Raw genomic sequence first — 16,111 nt, 5'->3', positions numbered from 1 at the left:
CACGAAATTGGCATTTCATAATCGTCGTACATTCTAACTACTACCTGTAGGACTTAAAGGCGTGGAACCATTACGAGACGTCTTGCAGTAGCGTCCATGGAGGCAACGCCTTGAGTTTATGTCGGTGGAGAGGGCTTAGCCCACGCACAATGCCTCATAAAAGAAAACATTTCGCTATGCTATGGTGTAAGAACCGGGACTAAGGTAAACTGAAACGAGATCGTAAAAGCACTGCAAACATTGTTAAACTTTATTGAAGATAGATTACGTGCCCATTTTTGATTATGGATTTATATTTGACCTAAATGTAAACCGTGGGCCTGCCAAACACATGAAATTGTTATGATCACTAATTAAAGTCCACGAACACATGTTTACCAGAGTAGTGAACGTAAAACAATAGACATTTGTCAATATTGGTGGGGCTAGTTACACGTAATTAATTATAATAAGTAGTTAGAAACATCTTAGATAAAATATCAAGAATAGATTTTATTTTTATTGCCTTCATTAGCATCATTGTAATAGTGCTGAAATTGTTAAAACTCTGATTGTATTTTTCCTTTATTTTCTTTCAAATAATTTACGGAAGACGTCAGATGGCGGGAACGAGCTAGCGCAATAAGATGGTGATATAAAAGTTTTTAACAGTTCAACTGAGTAGGAATCGGAATGGGCTCGGGGCACGGGCCAACGTCACATAAATCAAGAGAAAGGGGTTTGCGATTCGGTGCCTGCAACACAATGCATAATTTAAACTGCTTCCTTAGCAAGACCTGTGCCGGGTACAGTCAAAAGTAATCGAGCCTGTAGCCAAAGCTACATTTTTATTTGACATTGGCCGTTGACCCTTTCAGCATGTCGTCGGGATACTGACATAATAATATGAGCTCTAAGGCATTTCTTGCAATAGAACATCTCAAATTCCGACGAACCCGTTGTCGACGACTGATGAGAAAAAGTTGAATATATGGTGGAAATGTATTTAAAACCCATACATTATAATTACGTTCAAACTATTAAAGACCTGTAGTTCAAACTGCAAATATGGTAATAGTAATCGTATTTACATAAAGATATATTGGATTAGTTTTCTTTATTAATGCGAAAGAAAATTTACGTCCTCCCACTGATGAAATATTTAACAATTAAATTACTCTTGGTAAAGTAGATTGCCGGCTCATGTCCCATTTATATAAGTATAATCGTACAAGAGGCGAATAACCGACTGGTGACGTCATGCTTGTTATATGACCGGCCCTTGGCCTAGTGGCAGAGTACACAAAGCCGGATCTGGTTGAAATCCTGACATCCTAGACAGCGCGGATTTTGTCTTTTTAATATTTTCGAGACTAGTTCCACCAAAGCGCAGATGTGGACATCAAGCAGGCGGGCGTTATTAAAAACGAAACCGAAATCTAGCTAAAAACATTAAAACTTTCTTGCGCCAACCCCAATATCTACATTACTCATTAAAATGGGATAAGGGTAGGTACATGAAAAGTTAATACGCCAGAGTAAGATCACACATTTTATATTGTGTACAAAAAAACATACTCCATTAGGAAACGAATGACTAACGAGAATCCTCCAGGACGAGGTACACAGCGGACGAAAATAAACCGATGACGTCACGAAGAAACAATAATTTCTCAGTTGAGTCACCAGTCACAATCTTTAAAATAAGTGTTGTTTATTACTGTGTAGAAAAAACAGGAACACTTAAATAGAAAACCGCGCTTTAAATAGTGTCCCTTTTCACCCGAGGCTGTATACGTTCCCTTTGTAAAGAGATTTCAGCTGAGACATGCTCAAAGGTATAGAGGAGCTTTAATTATTCTCTACAAGCTGGGGAGACGAGGTAAGAAAGGGATCAGAAAGAGACTTCCCCGGGGAGTCCTGTTGCAAAATGTTTGTTTACAAACGACTGCAAAACGTTGGTGCGGACTCGACTTGAATAGATAAGTATAATATTATATTCGTTTATAAGTTGGGTCATTTAAATTATTTTACACCTATTTTATAAACATGAAACAATAAAAACTATTTACGATAACAAAGATATTTCGTATTAATAAATTACGAAAAGTAAAAAATATTTTGGGCTCGTCCGGGATTTGAACCCGGGACCTCTCGCACCCTAAGCGAAAATCATACCCCTAGACCAACGAGCCGGTTGTAATACTTGTTGAAATTATAGTACAAAATCAAAAGTAACGTTTTAAAAATATTATTTAAATTATAATGTAGTAATGTACGTTAATTAATATAACTTTAAATTAATACAAATGAAGTTGAACGAATGTATAAAATACATAAAGAGTTCCACTCTATACATTATTTGTGTTTAGCGCCATCTCTTACACAGTAGCCAAATCTACACACATGACAATCGTCAGTGGAACACATTTTGGGATTTATTATGTGTGTTGTAAATGGATAAAATATTTTTATGTATTTTATGCAAAGAGTTTTTGCTCCACCGAGAGAGCAACTAACGGCCCAGTAGAAGACCAGCGCTGGCTTCACTGCCAACATATTGCTCAGTTGGAGCCTTTTTCATAAAAACATACTTTTAAGTGCATTTTGTCTGTTTTGTGTATTTGTTTTTGTAATATGTACTTTGTGTCTGATGCAAATCAATTTTCTAATCTTTATTTCTTCTGCCTCAAAATTAGATAGTAGATACCCCTGTGCTATCGTTCGTATTGTCTTACATAAAACAATTTAAGTCCACCTGCGACGCAGTTGCGGTAATAAATTATCACAAATCTGTTGAGTCGTCTATTTGTAAAGCTCCTCAGCGACTAATGACTAACAAACTAAAGTGGTTTAGTGGAGCACTGATTGCTTTGATATAAAATGAGTTACTAATTAAATAATTTCGAAGTTAATTTGTGAATTAGAAAACAATAATAATGTTAGAATTCATATACAAAAAGGTCTCGTCTTTGGTAAATTTTGTTAAGATCTCTAAGTTACGCTAACTTCTTTTAAAAACGATAACTATTCATGAATTGCTTATATATTCATTAATACACATGTAGGCATACATATTAATTAGAAAACAGTAGGTACACGCCCAATATAAGGAATAATTATAACAATAGGTAAGCACCCAAGCGTCAAGCGAAATTAAAATAAGAATAAATAAAATATATGCCACCGTTGATCTGTCAGGATTCAGGACCAACATCCACACATTTTCAGTTACGATCCCAGACTTGAAAACCAATATTTGCGGATCACTCAGACATTTCTCTCGGTGTGTTCGAAACTGTGGCATCAAGCCACGTTCACAGCCGGCAGTCACACACATTTTTGGAAAAATTTATAGCTCCATAATTTTCGATGACTTTACCATGTTTATGAGGAAACGACACATGAAATTAATGAAGTATTTTCTTGCTCATACTACTTATAACATTACTCATGCCATATGAAATACTACGTGACATCACTTCTTATCATACGCAACGCAAATTCGAGAAGCTTTTCACTTATTTTTAAATTTCATTCTAAATGCTATATTGAAATGAAATTCCTTAGTTCTATATGTATCTGGAACAAGCAGATCGGTTTGTGGGGCAGCAGTGCGTTGAGCATTCGCACTTGGCAGGATATAGTCGACTATTCTAATATAGATCGCACGTCTTATCTGGTAATCGAGTGTCATCCCAAGCCGGTGTCAGTGGGTCGGTACGTGCTCGGCAGGCTTAAGGACACGGCCGCGTGGGCGACGCATTAGTCTGAAGGATTTTATAACCTATAGTATACGTTTCACTAACCCATTTTACAGAATTTAAAAGGTCACATTTTTTTTATTATACGAATTACATGGCATTGTATTAATACTGATTATATTGCTCAGCAGTGGGGAAGTATATATATTTTGTATATTACGATATGGGTATGAAATGACAATTATAAACGGAGCAAACCTGAAACAAATCGAAAGTCTACTCAATGCGATATCATTAATACTGTGTGGCACAAAAAGAGGGTATTTAATAACTCGTCGTAATGGGTATGATTCGTAGCTTATTAGAAAGATACAAAAGAAAAAATAATAATCATAAACTATCAGACATGCGTCTCATTTATCTTAAGTGATAACTATTCAAATAAAGATTTTTGTAAATAAGATTATTGACTCTGCTACTTTACGACAGTAGATTAGACCATATTATTATAGTTAAGTATTAAACTATCTTAATACATATAATACAATTACTTAAGTCCGATTTTTTTATAAAACGATACTTTTGTATTTATCATACACTTACTTGTTTACACTAAAAATACTTTTTAGGAACGTACAAGAAACTGTCATATTTTATCATGGTCCATCCGTCATCATTTATATTCACTTATAATATAGCAACAGTCTTTATTATTACTAACAAATAAAATAAATTAGAGGAAAAAAACCGGGCTCGTCCGGGATTTGAACCCGGGACCTCTCGCACCCAAAGCGAGAATCATACCCCTAGACCAACGAGCCGTGATGGTACTTGTCGAATATTGCTATCGACTGACCTTCAGATAAACACTATGTTACACGTCATACAACACTAACGACCGTGGCAAAGTAAAATATACCACTTTATAAAATGTAGACGAATATTCATTACACTGTCATTTTATTGGATCATAAAATAATAAGGGAAACATTGCACAGTATTTTTTAAATTTGTACCAAACTGAATTATCTTAATAGGTACTTATTTGACTTCACCATGATAATACTTGTCTTCGTAATATTATGTGAGTCAATATGATAATCAACGGAGCAAATACATTTCATCCGGCTATATAATTTGGTATTTAGATGTTCCGGGCGCGTTCAACATCTATACTCAGCATAAATGACCAGCTTAATAGAAAGGTGATGCCACTTTCTTACTAGAAAACCTAAATAAAAAAACAAAGTTGTACTGTTGGTATTATGGTAATACCCTTATAAGGTCAAAAACTGACGATACCTCGATGTGCTTTGCACTGTCCTAACATATTTCATGTATAAGTTTATATACATTTTTAATTTCACATATTTTTATTTATTACTTATCTAAATTAACATTGGTATCAATATCAGGGGACGAGGTTCTACTATTTGATATGCAGCTTGCCGCTGTCCTGTCATTTGGTAATAAGTAACAGGTAAATAATTTCTCCTTATACATAGTAAAAATTTACCCATACATTTATCGCATGTTTTGTAGTTAAATGCAAAGGCATGATGATCTCTCATGATACATACACCAGAAATAAGGAAAAAGAGTAAAACGTGTTGTAGTTTCAGCATCGATAAAATTAACAAAATATAAGTACTATAAAGGAGAATGCCCATTTTTGTATGAGAGTTGGGCTACGCTTGCGTCTGTACAAAACCTTCACAAAACTATGGGGAATATATCGTAATTTTTATACAAATTGAAAACAATTAGATATTCGATGGGAGTTCGGAGTAATCAGAATTTTTATAGCGCGGTTATTTTGAGGTTAAGTATGGACTGCAATAATGTAAGGTAGAAAGTACCTATGTGCCTGATTAAGTTCTATATTGCAGTACCTACTGGTTATTGCTATAAGCGATTAGTGGACGGTCTTTTCACCTAGCTTTAATCGCCCTCATAAGCAACTGATAGGTACTAAAATATCTGATAAGACGAAACTCCAATAAAACTTCTAACATAGAATGGCGGAATATTAGTTTTTCACGGAGCATACATATGTTACCTGACCTTTTGTGTATATGTTTTTCTGACTTACGACTTATTCTATTACATGGATTACCTAATCTTTATTTCCACCTACCATTATCTCACTCCAATATGGCGTCAACACATATTGTAGAATAGATCCAGCTTAGTTTTTATGGCCTGACGCCAACCCTATTTGGACGATTCCGATCCCAGGCAACTCATGTTAAAAATACCGAGATAAAATGTTGCTTGGTCTGGAAATCGAACCCAGGAACTCACTTCACAGCCTTATTAGGCTAATAGTTAATTATCATAGGGAAAGAAAAATAAAACCAGAAATACTAAATCCGATGCATATTTTTATATAGATGTATATTTTTAATAGAGGTATATATTCTTGGCATCCAAAAATAAAAAGAAGAATTTGATGTAGCTGCAGCACGTTTATATATACTCCTGAAGTGAGTGAATGACTTCTTGCAGCGCTGGTCGGGTCATGTCATGTTTTTGTCTGTGAACCTCTCTATTAGCTGATCTCCAGCAGGCAGCACAAACTCATTCCAGCCTTGAAACCTAAAATATAATGTAGAAGTTTAGTAAACATGTTCAGATTATTATTATTGTTAAACTGTTTTCTTTAACTTTGGCAAAATATTTCCCACATTGTGGGTATGTTAATAATAATCTACATAACTTACAAACTGGACAGCTCGTCCAAGGAATAAACTTATCTTTGCTGTAGCGCCGCAAAGGTGCAGTCAATACACCGCCGGGATATGCCGTCTCGATTAACCGTCCTGGGTCTAGGCTCTAGACGATATTGTGTTGCTTACTAAAAGCCTTCCGTCTCAAAGTTCGAAACGCACACTATTCATGTTGTTTTTTAAAAGAGTATTTTTCGACTCAACAATACGTAAGAAAAACACTACGATCTTTAGTAAGATAAAATATATTAAAATATTTTAATGATTTAACATTCAAACAAATCTGTAGTGCCAAACGTCATTAATTTCAGTTGCCAGTGTAATAAAAATCTGAACCCATATATTCATTAATTAAAAATAAAATCCAGACATGTTTTAGCCGACTATTGTATTTCTGTCAATGCAACGACAAGTCGCTATTTGTTTGTTTTTGGAACAATTAATATTTTCTCTTTTTTTAGCCGCTATTTGGAGTTTGGTCATAATTATTAAGTAAAATATATTATTTTATAACAATATATTTGAGATGAATAATATATTTAATACATATATTATAGATTCAAGTACGGGCACATTTATTGTACATAATATTTCCTTTTTTATTCCATTTAAAAGGGAATTTGTTATGAATTGGTATCAATTCGCCATATTGGCAGTACATTATCCGGTGTTTCATTTGCAACAATTAAACAACTTTTTCATATCTTTTAAACCCCCATTCGCTTATGACTGAAATAAATACAAATGAAGTAATAATTCAAATGATGATTTTTTGTGAATATTTGGTTAAGACGCATGACTGACGCAAAGATAGCCTGGTTTTGGGCATTGTCCTTTTATAATTTCCGAGTCGCGATACACTTCCATCAAGGACAAGACCACCAAGGCTATTGGATGTAGTAAAAAAGTAATTCTACGAATTTATGAAATTACTAAATGGCTGCGATGAGAATTTGCTTTGGGCACATTCCGACAAATATGTTTAAACATCTTGTGCGGGAGTCACTCACGAAACTGCTCCGACTGTGGAGTTAGAGAAGATGTACACTATGTTTTGTCGGTGTATGTGCGAAGCGGACCTCATACTTTTGGTGTCACATAATGTAGATAAACTAAATAGTTTATTGTCGACTAGAGTGTTATTAAAAAAATATTTTTAAGTATTAAATTAAGTGTTCACACTAATGAAAGCAGACATATAAAGCGATATCCTCGTAAAAAAAAGATGAAGATCGTTAAATAAAGATTTGCAAAAAAATAAATAACTTATGAGATAATCGTTTATAACCAAATTATTTCGAGAGTTACAGCATTTATTTCCATCACGTTGGATATAAGTCTAGATAAGGCATGGATTCCTAACATTTTTTCATACTATTAGAGTTTAGAACATTACTATACGTGTGTCGTCAATGAAATTCATTATATTACTCACGGCATTCAAATTCCAAATAAATAATTGACTAGATAAAGATCGTGACCAGTAAAAGACAATAAGCAAAAACAAATAAGAATATCGATAAATAACAATTATCGCGAACACGATACAGTCACAGCACGAACGTCTTGGCATATTTTGATCATCTGTGTAATTCTTCTAATTTCGCAAAGAATTCATTCCACTTTACCGAGCCTAGTTAACAAGAAACGTTTTGACCACTCGATTGACAATTGGCATTGCGTCACTTTTTTGCGCTAATGCACGCTGTGGGTGCAAGGTGACTCCTGAATCAACAGGGGCAATATATCAATTTCGCGTTTGACGCGTCAAATAAAAATAGAGATGTAATAACAGTACTCATATATGTCTTGTTGCGACTTCAGACTTGGGATGGATTGTTGAAACTAATGCAACGAATCTGTATTTTAACCGACTGCCGAAGTAGGGTAATTTTCTTATTATTAAGCATTGTGTGATTAATTTTTTTCTTATATAATATGTTATGTTCTCAGATCACGACAAGCCTTTTTATAATTTTTAAAACCCTTCATCTACGCTAAATAATAACTCAGCATTACAGATAGATTAATAGTGACAAATGAAGGCGGGTTTACAAATCATTCATAAATAATATTACATGGTAGCAAAAATATTTACATAATATTTTCCGATACCTTAAAATGGTTAATTCATGAAAATAAAATAAAATACAGCGCCACATAGTTGAATATGGTTGTACTATTATAAATTTACATAAAGACTTGATCTTTTGGTTCGGCTATTGGATAATAGATGGCGCTTTAAAAAAATTATTAAAACCCCTATAATTTAAACTTTTAGCCTTTATTAAATTCTACTCTAATTTTTTTACCGTAAAACAAAAACATTTATCTAAGTTAAAATATCTAAGTTCGCCAACTATTGTTTAGTGTTAATTACCATATTACTAAGTGTTACTGTCACTTGTTATCGATACTTCGTGTCGTGCAATTTTGGTTTTAATAATTGAAATGTATCTTATCTTTTCGCAATAAATTTATGCAGAGTACTGTAGTACTACGCGGCTAATATTTAACTGTCGAACAGTGTACTGTTCGACAGTTAAACATGGGCCGCTTTAATGATAAACACATTTATTTTCCTTACAATATTCTAATAAAAAGGATTTTCACACCTTTTGCTACTCAACGATAGATGGCGCTATTTTCAATCTAGTCAAATTATTAAACATTTTTTTTGGTAGTGAGTGCAGTAGATATAATATTTATTTGTATTTTTGTAAAAGTATAAATATATATCTTTTTGAACTAGTACTAGAATAATTTATAACGTATATTTAATCTAACTAAAAAGTAAGACAGATTTTTTCTTTCCTTTTTAAAAGAAGTTAAACATTCCACATGATCCTGTACCTACCATATGAACTTAAAAATGAAATTACGACAATATATTTTCATTTAAATATCCACTTACCCATAACTCCGAGTTGTTGTGGTGACAAAGGAGCTGCATCTCCTGCACCGATCCAATAGAACCAGATGCAAGTGAGAGTCGCTCACTGAATCCCAGTGGACTGCTACGTCCACCACTGCTGGCCACCGAGCCCATTCCTGAAAATGTAATAAATAAACAGTAATCAAATCTAGTCTAGTTCTAAAATACCCTGGCTATACATTGAAAGATTGCTTGAGGCTTGGAAAATAATGATGTCTTATGTTTATGTGAATGTTAGACATTGAATTAAATCAATTTTTCAGATTCTATAAAGGTATTTTATATTATTACTTTTCTCCCAATGTTGTGAAAACTTTGCAGCCTTTATGGTCATAAGGGGACAGCATGGAAAATACTTATGTAACATAATGAGAAATTTTTATAGGTCCATATTTCAATTGATTATTTTAAATGATAGAGAATCTTTACATTGTAACATGAGGGTTACTTAAACAATCTTATACTAAATGTTACAGTTTAGTAATAAATATAGAATGCAAGGTCAAAACAGATCTATAAATATTTTATTGCAATATTCATTATCACACAGGATTTGTCTCATAGTATGTTATATAAAAAAATCTTATCTGTGAATTATCCAAAGGCACACTTATAAGGAATACATCTAGAGTTAAGTCAATCACTTTTAATAAATATAAACATTACAATAAATAAAATATTCAATATGAACAATTTACTACCAGAGCCAATGAAATGAACTCTGATGAATGAAGTATCTCACCACCATTGGGACTCCGCCGATTCGGGATATTCTTTTGTTTATTGCCCTTTGGATTCTTGGGTTAATGATAGGTTTTGCCCGTTTCCTCGCGAGATACCTCGAAAGCACACCCACCACTACCGCACTTGTTCCAACAACACCTATACTCCATAACACAACCTATAAAAAAATAACAAATTATAATTTAATATTGTCATACACTGAAATTAGCTTACCATAATATACTAATATATAATCTACTAATTTGGGCTTTTGTCTATTATATTATTCACGTACCATAAGGTCAAATTTGTTGTAAGTAGTGAATGGAAATTATAAATAAACCTTTATCACAATTCCATAGAATACTTAAGATACAACATATTTATAAAAGAAAATTACGGTATTATGAATGGGTAAAATAGAAGTTAATAAATCACATTAATAAAATACATAAATTTATCACTGTACGTGATATTATACCAATATCTTGAAAAAATATATAAAATGTAACCTTTTGTGATGTCGTTAATTTAATTTCATTGAAAGATATAGCTCGATGCCAGTGTTTCAGCTTATCTATTAAAGGGCTGGCCTGAATAAGTAGCTGCATATCTCACAGTTAATAATAAATAAACACCCAATGTTTTTATTACTCAATGTTTTTACTTTGATACTGGGTCTTTCTAGGTTATCTGTCAAAACTTGGGCAAATAAAACACTGAAACTTTAAGTATATAATTAACATTGCTTTAGATAATCTTGCTCACAGAAAACAATAATATGTTAAGCAACAAAACATAGTTTATTCATTGTCGATGTTGGTATCTAATAAGAATATAATTTCCACTAAGTGCGGTAAAACTTTGAATATTCGCGCTCAAGTCCTAATTCCTTGGCTCCTCTGTCGTAGACTTTTTTTTTTTGGTTTGATTTACTCCTTAAGGAGAAGGCAAAGGCTCTCAGCCATACAGCCTCTATCATAGACTACAGAGTATAGATAACAGAGTGCGGTCGACCTTTTGGCCGGGCGTATACATCCGGAAATGCATTCCGAATTACGAAATGGAAATGCTCCGGATCCCAATATATGTGGCATTACTTCATACATATGCTGAATTTTTTTGTGAGTGAATAAGTGAATTTCTCAGATAAAATTTATTCATGAATAACATTGAACAGCGTTTTTATATGCGTAATCCATTCCGTTTTATTAATTTTATTTTACGCCAATAAGTAGACGTATATTTCACTTTTATAGGATTTATCACATGTAAACGTATATTTTATTAAATTTAATAATAATATCAGCCCTGTATTATATACTTGCCCACTGCTGAGCACAAGCCTCCTCTACTACTGAGAGGGATTAGGCCTTAGTCCACCACGCTGGCCTAGTGCGGATTGGTAGAATTCACACACCTTCTAAAATTCCTATAGAGAACTTCTCAGATGTGCAGGTTTCCTCACGATGTTTTCCTTCACCGTTATAGCGAACGATAAATTCACAAAGAATACACACATAATTTTTAAAAGGCAAGAGGTGTGTGCCCTTGGGATTTGAACCTGCGGACATTCGTCTTGGCAGTCCGTTCCACACCCAACTAGGCTATCGCCGCTTAGAATTAAATTTACGGAGTTCATATTTCGATTACGTGAAATTTTATTGTATTTATTTATATTTCTAGTATCATCTTGCTTCCACATTTATTTTCGATTGAAAAGTTATGTCTCTATAATTGTTAATTTGTTTAAAGTTTTCGGCCTATTCCTTGCATTTCTGCTAGTGCTCAGGTTGGCAACTTTATCTTCCACTCTTTTTTGATTGCACTTAATATAAGCTGCAATCCATTCTTATTTTTTTGCATTTATTTCTTTTTATGTCCATGTTTGACTTTTGATTGTAAGTATCCAGCAATCACTGTTTAAAAAACAAAAACAAACACATAAGGGAAAGTCTTGTTTTAGTTGTTGTTTGCTTTTTCTAGTTAGATGTGAGAATATTAGACACCCATACATAATTTATAAAAACATTGTATCCGATTGTTCTGAACAGCCGCTAGCCAGAGCCCATCAAACATAACCATTTCAATACTTTCACACGTGCCGTTTGTGCAGTAATTAGTGGTGAACTGTTTGTTGCACTTATTAAAACTTACTAAGCGTTGCTTATGGATTTGCCCGCCTAAGAATCCTTTCCTACTAAAAAAATAACCAGTAATTGGAGTGTAAATTATTATCGGAATATTTAAAGCAAGGACATTGTTTGTCCCTGTGGCAAATTTCAATTCAAATTCGTTTAATGATTATTGTGATTAGGTACTTCATACAAATAATAAAAATCCAAACATTTTCACGACCATTCGCATTTATATAAGTAAAATGAGAAGTATGATATATTTGTATGTAACACATTAAAAAGATTTTTATTGAAAATTGTCATGTTTTAAAAAATACTTTGAAAATCTGAATTCAGAATTCTCACCGTCGCGTCCGTCTTTTCATAAACATATCGTTTTGTGAAATTAGAAATTAGTCACTTATGGAAAAATTTATCATGTGTGTCGGGCAATGGCAATTTGTATGGCGTCCGGAGTGTTTTGTGGATTCTAAATACAGAAATAGAATTTCCAGATGTATAAGGCTCGCCGTATACTCTATAGACTTCGGACCACGAAGTTAGAAAAAAGAATGGAGTGCGCACACAGAATACCTATCTAGACAAACGTCTTTCTAAGTGAATTGAAGCAGTCATTTTTAGAACGCTTAGCTAGAAAGAGAATAATATTTAAAAATTTTATGTCTACATCGGTAGGTATTTACTTTCCATATATATTATTATAATTGTCTTAGGATGTTTAAGTGTGGTGTGAGGTCTCCAAAATAGTGCTTCTTGTTCTAGTCTCTAGTGCTTGTCATTGTTCTGAGCTCTAGACAGTTACCATAAAACTGTCATTGTCAAATCTGTCATTGTCACAATCACTATTCATTTCAGTCACTCCGTGCAATAAATGGCTTTCAATGTTTTCGATCTTGGATTACAGATGGTTTGCGGATGAATTACATTAATGATAATATGATATGAAAACACAGCAGTTATTAAATAACAGGCCATCAGAAATATGGACGTAATCCATAAATCTCTACGAGATCAGACGTTGCGGAGCACAATTGAAGATCTTCCTGATGAAGTGTTGGAATTCATTTTAGGCTTTTTACCCCCATACAAGGACCTGCAAAATTGTATGATCGTTTGCAAAAGATGGTATATTTGTGCTCAAAGTAAGTAGATTATACATAAGTCATTATATTATGATATATTATTTCTTTCTATAAAATATGTTACAAAAGAGTACCACATAAGTATATTAATAATATAATATGTATTACATTTTAATATTTTTTCAGACGTTTTACACAACACGTCTGTAAAACTCTTAAAGGCTGTGGGAGAATTTAATATCATTTGGAAAAATGTAGGCCCAACAGATATGGTACCAACCATAACAAAACGATTTTCGCATGCAGCTTGTGTTCTTGAAAATAATATGTATATTTTTGGGGGCTGTACCACCAATTCCACTTCATTCAATGATCTTTGGAGATTTGATCTATCCTTAAGGCAATGGGTGAGACCACTAGCCACAGGTACATATCCAGTTCCCAAAGCTTACACATCAATGGTACATTATAAAGACTGCCTCATAGTGTTTGGAGGTTGGACATATCCCTCACTCTCCCAATATTATCAAAACATGACAATGTTCAATGAAATACATTTTTACTGTGTTAATACAAATAAATGGGTATTAATAAATGCAACTAACTGTCCCCACCTATGGCTGGACATTCTGGCACCTGTGTAAAGGATGATGAAATGGTTGTGTTTGGTGGGCTTGTGATGTCAGCTGTTCAGAACAATCAGATACAATGCTCAAATGATGTGTGGGTGCTAGATATACCCACACTTAACTGGAGAAAGCAAGCAACAACTAAACCAAGGCCTTCCCTAGATATGCTCAATCCCTTATTCAATTGGACTCTGAAAGACTAATGCTTTTGGGAGGAGTGCAAACTCTGCATAATCGTTTTGTGTATAGTGATTGTTGGATACTTACAATGAAAGGTCCAACATGGACATGGAAAGAATTAGCTGTGAAAAATAAAGAATGGGCTTCAGCTAATATTTGGTGCAATCCAGCATGTAGAGTGGGAGATAAAGTTGTCAGCCTAAGCAGAAGCAGAAATCCGCGAGTGGAATGGGGCTAAACCTTTGGTTACATCAGCAGTCCGTTTGTCTGCTATGAATAGGGCTGAAGGCCCACCTGTGTCAGTTAGAGTAGAGCAAAGTCTGCAGAGACCCCTAGATAGAGACCAAAATATCAATGGCAGACGAGGTGTTTTACCAAGGCGTTCTCATCCTCCTAGACAGGGCCAAAACACTCCAAATCAAGAACCAGTAGCTGGACCTAGTAATGAAGACAGATCTCACAATTCAGTAGCTTGTAAAGAAAATAATTCAGATAATAAAAATCACCAAGCTGGACCAAGTAGTGAATCACGCAATACAGGCAATAATTTAGAGTTTGCTACTAAAGATCTGGCCTTGAAGAGAAACAAAAATAAAGTATGTATTGACTCTTTATTTTACTTTTCATACTTTGTGAATTGTAGTTTGCACCATTAATGTAACAATAAAAAAAATAATGCCAGGAATATGAACAAATTATGAATTTTCAAATAAGTTTCCAAAATTATAACATATAAGTCTAACCAAAACCATTCAACATTGCATGGGTGTAAGTGTAATGCATGTTATAGCAAATAGTATTATCAGGAGTTTTGTTCTTACTTATTAAATATAGTTTTATTGCTTGTTTTAATGCTCAAATTGTCACTTTAATACCATATTACCTTATTTGATTTATTAAAAAAAGTAATTGTACAAAAGGTACTGAATAGGCCAACATACACTATGAACAAACCATACCTAATGGTTAAAACACAATGAAAAGATAGGTTGTCTATTTTTTTAATTCTGTAGACATACTATAACTATGTGTATTATGTACCACAAAGAAAAGTGAGAAAAGAAAGGGGATAATGTGATTTATATTTGTATTTAATTTTCAGAACAAGGGAATGAAAATAGTACGACAATTGCAAGAAGCTAATAAATACAGAATGGCGGCGTTTGCTTGCGATTCATCTATTCACAATTCCCCACCTGAAAATGATCTCATTAATCAGAGGCAAATTGCCCACTTAGAGAATAGAAGAGAACAACTTCCGCCACCAGATAACCCTCAACAAAGGCAGCCAGCAGTGAAGAAGATTAAAAGGAATACATTGAGTATGCATGTTTTGGATATTTCTACTGTAGTAAATGGGAATTCCCTGAACTATGTGTCTTGGTTATGCCCCCGCTTGGGAGAAATGACTGGAGCTCGGAAGAATTAGTTATGTACTCATTAGTGAAAGGGAATGGAGAATTGATTATGTTTGGAGGTGTCCACAATGATGTTAGTATTTTTAATTACTCTGAACACCAAAATATGTACTCCAATTCGTTACATTTCATTACGCCTCCCAGAGATATAATATAAAGTTTATACATTTTATTTGTTATTCTGATTTTAAAATACTTTACATGATTTTCTCACATCAGAGCCACATATTTGTTTGCAATGAAATTATGCAAGTAACAAATGTTTGTTTTCTTTATTGTAAATGCACTAACGAAGTATCTGTTATGTAATCTATGTTATACTTGCTTGTATTTATTTGAAACATAATATTAGTAATAATGAAACAAAAAGTGTTCTGTGATTTCTGTTGTAAATATTAATAGCTTGTGTATAATATATCTAAGCTTTGAATTAAAAGGTTGATTTATTACTGAAACATGTAATTTTCTTCAAATACATTATTAATCTTCTTTCATCAACCCTCCGAACACTGCAGCTGGAATATCTTTTTTTTGCACAGGTTCATCTTCTCCCTCATCTTCACTGTTGCCTGATTCCTCATCAATGTCAATTTC

The 16,111-nt window shown here is 33.6% G+C and overlaps 2 non-coding genes and 2 pseudogenes across 2 annotated transcripts; 2 read left to right on the top strand and 2 right to left on the bottom strand.

Moving 5' to 3' along the window:
- The window catches only part of LOC119190251, a 5,766-nt pseudogene extending 2,018 nt beyond the window's left edge, over positions 1–3,748 (top strand).
- On the bottom strand, positions 2,103–2,174 carry Trnap-agg. Its single transcript has one exon. It is a non-coding gene; the product is annotated as a tRNA-Pro (tRNA).
- A 684-nt stretch (positions 3,749–4,432) lies between the features above and the next one.
- Trnap-ugg lies at positions 4,433–4,504 on the bottom strand. The gene has a single exon. It is a non-coding gene; the product is annotated as a tRNA-Pro (tRNA).
- Positions 4,505–13,012: 8,508 nt separating this feature from the next.
- Positions 13,013–15,972, top strand: LOC119190318 (annotated as a pseudogene).
- Positions 15,973–16,111: the final 139 nt, after the last annotated feature.

This window comes from Manduca sexta, chromosome 23, assembly GCF_014839805.1.
Source record: "Manduca sexta isolate Smith_Timp_Sample1 chromosome 23, JHU_Msex_v1.0, whole genome shotgun sequence".
Classification (NCBI taxonomy): Eukaryota; Metazoa; Arthropoda; class Insecta; order Lepidoptera; family Sphingidae; genus Manduca; species Manduca sexta.
Note: the sequence above shows the minus strand (reverse complement) of the source record. Positions and strands in the feature narration are given on the sequence as shown.